The 3,750-nt window shown below is 44.9% G+C and overlaps 1 non-coding gene across 1 annotated transcript; it reads left to right on the top strand.

Moving 5' to 3' along the window:
- Window positions 1-1,793: 1,793 nt before the first annotated feature.
- Window positions 1,794-1,897, top strand: LOC119626014 (U6 spliceosomal RNA). Its single transcript, XR_005242222.1, has one exon. It is a non-coding gene; the product is annotated as a U6 spliceosomal RNA (small nuclear RNA).
- The last annotated feature ends 1,853 nt before the right edge of the window (window positions 1,898-3,750 follow it).

Raw genomic sequence — 3,750 nt, 5'->3', positions numbered from 1 at the left:
TTTGACCAATAGAACGTAGTGGGAGTGATGCAGTGCCAGGTCAGCCCTTAGGAGGCCGGGCAGCTTCCACTTTTGCCCTGTTGAAACACTGAGACCACCATGCTATGTAGAAACCTAAGCTACCTTGTGGGGAGGCCATGTGGAGGGTAACAAAGATGTCCCAGCCAACAGCTCAGCCCGGCCAGCAACTGCTTAGAGTCACACCAGTGACCCAGTTGGGACCACAGAATAATAAGAACTAATCATCATTGCTTAGGCCACTAAGTTTTGGGGGTGATTTGTTATGTAGCAATAGATCACTGAGACACCTCTTCCCAGTTAAATTCTCCCCTGAGCTTCCTATGCGTTATACCAAGGCTTCAATCACTGTGGTCAGCTCAGTGTTAGGGAATGAAATGCTTGCCTTCATGGAAAAGAGACACGAATGGCACTGCAGAACAAAGCTGCGTGGGAGATCTCTCAGAGTTCACGTCTTCTCTTGTCCTACTGTCTTCATTCTTAACTTACATGTTATTATGTGAAATTTCTACAGAAGAGGGTTATTCTTCATACAGGAGGTGCAAGCTACATAGACAAAGACTGGAGACAACCTTGATTGATTGATTGATTGATTGATTGATTGATTGAGAGGGAGTCTCGCTCTGCCGCTCAGGTTGGAGTGCAATGGCACTTTCTCGGCTCACTGCAACCTCCGCCTCTTGAGTTCAAGTGATTCTCCTGCCTCAGCCTCCTGAGTAGCTGGGATTACAGGCACATGCCACCACGCCTGGCTAATTGTTGTATTTTTAGTAGAGATGGTGTTTCACCCTGTTGGCCAGGATAGTCTTGACCTACTGACCTCATGATCCATCTGGCTTGGCCTCCCAAAGTGCTGGGATTACAGGCATGAGCCACCCCGCCCCGCCAAGACAACCTTCATTATATGGGACATTTTTGTTGTAACTATACTCCCAGTGTGCTATGTCGTCGTATATTTATGAGGATATAAAAACCATTGTTACATAGAGATGCTTTGGAGAAACGGTGTCACTAGAAACAGGTACCATACTCCATTCTTGCGCTTTAAAGTTTCACATTCGTTATGCAGTCAGCTGGGCTTTGCTGCATCACATTGCAGTTGGAAGGTTTTTTTGTTTTGTTTTGTTTTTTCAAGTGAAAACCAAGGCACAGAGAAATTGAATGACTTATGCAGCGGCAAAGTATTGGTAGACACCAAGAGAGGCTGTTATATTCCTGACGTCGATGTTGAGACCAGTCTGTGGCGGAGTAGACACCACGTGCAACGGGAAGGAGTGGGAACGGCCAGAAGGCGGCATGGAAAAGCCCTGAGGATGAGGCCTTATTTTGCTCATCTTGGAGCTCCTGGAACGCCTTGGTAATCAATGTGTGTTAGAGCCCATTGACTTTCACTGTGTCTACAGCATAGATGTGCCAGGAGAAACCTGGGTTCAAGCCCTGGGTCTCCTGCTCCCTGGCTGTCTGATACTGGCCAAACAGTAAACATGCAGATGGTCTGGTTTCCTCACCTCCAAAATGAAAGTGTGAATACTCTACCACTCCTAATGTTTAATAGCATCCTGCAAAACATTTAGAAGTAATAGTGTTCTAGAATACCACAGGAAGCTAGGGGCGTAGCTTCTGGGGAAACTGAGGCACAAGAAGATTAAATGATTTTCCCCCAAGGTTTAGAGTCAATAACTGACAGAGGTAAAACTAAAACCCAACTTCCACTATGAGTACTAATACTGTTACTACTTTCTACTTCAAAGGATTGTGGTAAGACAAAATTTAGAGTGCTTGCTTCAGCAGCACGTATACTAAAACTGGAATAAATGAAAGATTAGTATGACCCCTGTGCAAGGATAACATGCAAATTCATGAAGCGGTTTAAATTTAAAACAATTTTTCAAATTAAAATATTGGCTGGGCTTGGTGGCTCACGCCTGTAATCTCAGCACTTTCGGAATCCGAGGCAGGCAGATCACTTGAGGTCAGGAGTTCAAGATCAGCCTGGCCAACATGGTGAAACCCCATCTCTACTAAAAATACAAAAAATAGCTGGGCATAGTGGCTCATGCCTGTAATCCCAGCACTTTGGGAGGCTGAGGCCAGTAGATCACCAGAGGTCAGGAGTTCGAGGCCAGCCTGACCAACATGGTGAAACCCCGTTTCTACTAAAAAATACAAAATTAGCCGGGCGTGATGGCACATGCCTGTAATCCCAGCTACTTGGGAGGCTGAGGCAGGAGAATCGCTTGAACCTGGGAGGTGGAGGTTGCAGTGAGCCAGGATCGCACCATTGCACTCCAACCTGGGAAACGAGAGTGAAATTTCATCTCAAAAAAGAAAAAAGAAATATTTCTTAATATGACTGGCTTTGTTTTTAAAGAAACAGAACTGACATGATAACTTTTTAAGTAGAGAATTATCTTTCTATTTTAAAATGTTACATCTGAGTTCTTTAGATTTCAAATTGTATTTAAACTGAACTTTCAAATTGTTGCTGATATGAAGGAATGTCTTGATTCAGCTCTTTGTCTAGGGCCCTCTGTCTCAGGAAAGAAAATGCATTCTTTGGAGACTATAAAGCCTACTATGACCCTGCTGAGTTATAAATAGTTTGTGCTACCCAGAAACAGTACTCGATTTGAAAATACCATTTTAAAGACATCATTTGTGTTTGACTACCACTTCCTAGTTCCTACAGTAATTGGAAAACTAGAATAGCAAGTCCTGTCCTCTTGGGACTTATTTCCTCATTTGTCTGATGTCTCCTTCCAACTTGAAAATACTATGTGTCACTTATTTGTGATATGAAACGAAAGTGAGCTACCAGCATTCTGTTTTGATAACTTTTGAGGGTGGAGTGGAGAAAATATGACATCATTTAAAATTTTAAGAGGCAACCAGAGTTTGCATTAAGCAACTGCTATTTGCAGGCAACATACACAAGTCATTACTTCCCATCCTTTGGCCCTTAATGACTTTCTTAGCTTTCATTCCTCCCAAATGGAGCAGTCAAAAGACCATCAATCCACTCAAATATGGAGGTTAAAAAACCCATCCGTGTAGGACAGGACATTCAGAATGGTGAAGCAAGCTCCGCAGACCCTCTCTCCAGCAAAACAACTCAAGTGGTGAAAATAATAAAGAGGCAATAATTTAAAGCCCCTGGATATTGTTCAAAGGGTGTACAGGAAACAAAGAAAAAGTCCCTCAAAAAAATATATGAAACCTTCTTAGGAAGGGTCTGTGGCAGTTGAGCCACCTCCTGCTTCCTTACCCTCTGCATCCCCTGCTCAGTGTTAATGGAAGTGCTACCTGTTCTGCACCCTCCACTCTGGGCAGGTGTGGCCAAGATGACAGGGACTCTCTTTTCATCCCCCCTTTCCCCCTGCCAGTCTAAGGCTATGGTTTCACTCCTCCTGCGCCCAGCCCTGTGTTGCGGAAGCTCTATTCTAGGCAGTACCAACCTCCCTTTCCCCATCTTGCCTCCCTTGCTTGTAGGGTAGAAGTTCTACTCCAGGTGAAGCAGGCTAAGAATACTGGGACCACTGTCATCCCCACCCCAGCTCACTCACGAGTAGCAGGGAGGTTCCATGCTGCAATGGACAAGCCAAGAAGAACAGGCTTATCCACAGCTGCCACAGCCGCCACCCCTAGTACCCACTTGCCGATCTGGGCATTCATCACTCTGGGAAAAGTGGGTCCCTGACGCTAGCTCCTTGCAGTTTTGCATGGGTTCTGCCC

The sequence above is a fragment of the Chlorocebus sabaeus genome, chromosome 15, assembly GCF_047675955.1.
Source record: "Chlorocebus sabaeus isolate Y175 chromosome 15, mChlSab1.0.hap1, whole genome shotgun sequence".
NCBI lineage: Eukaryota > Metazoa > Chordata > Mammalia > Primates > Cercopithecidae > Chlorocebus > Chlorocebus sabaeus.
The sequence above is the reverse complement of the archived record's forward strand: the minus strand, read 5'-3'. Positions and strand labels throughout refer to the sequence as shown.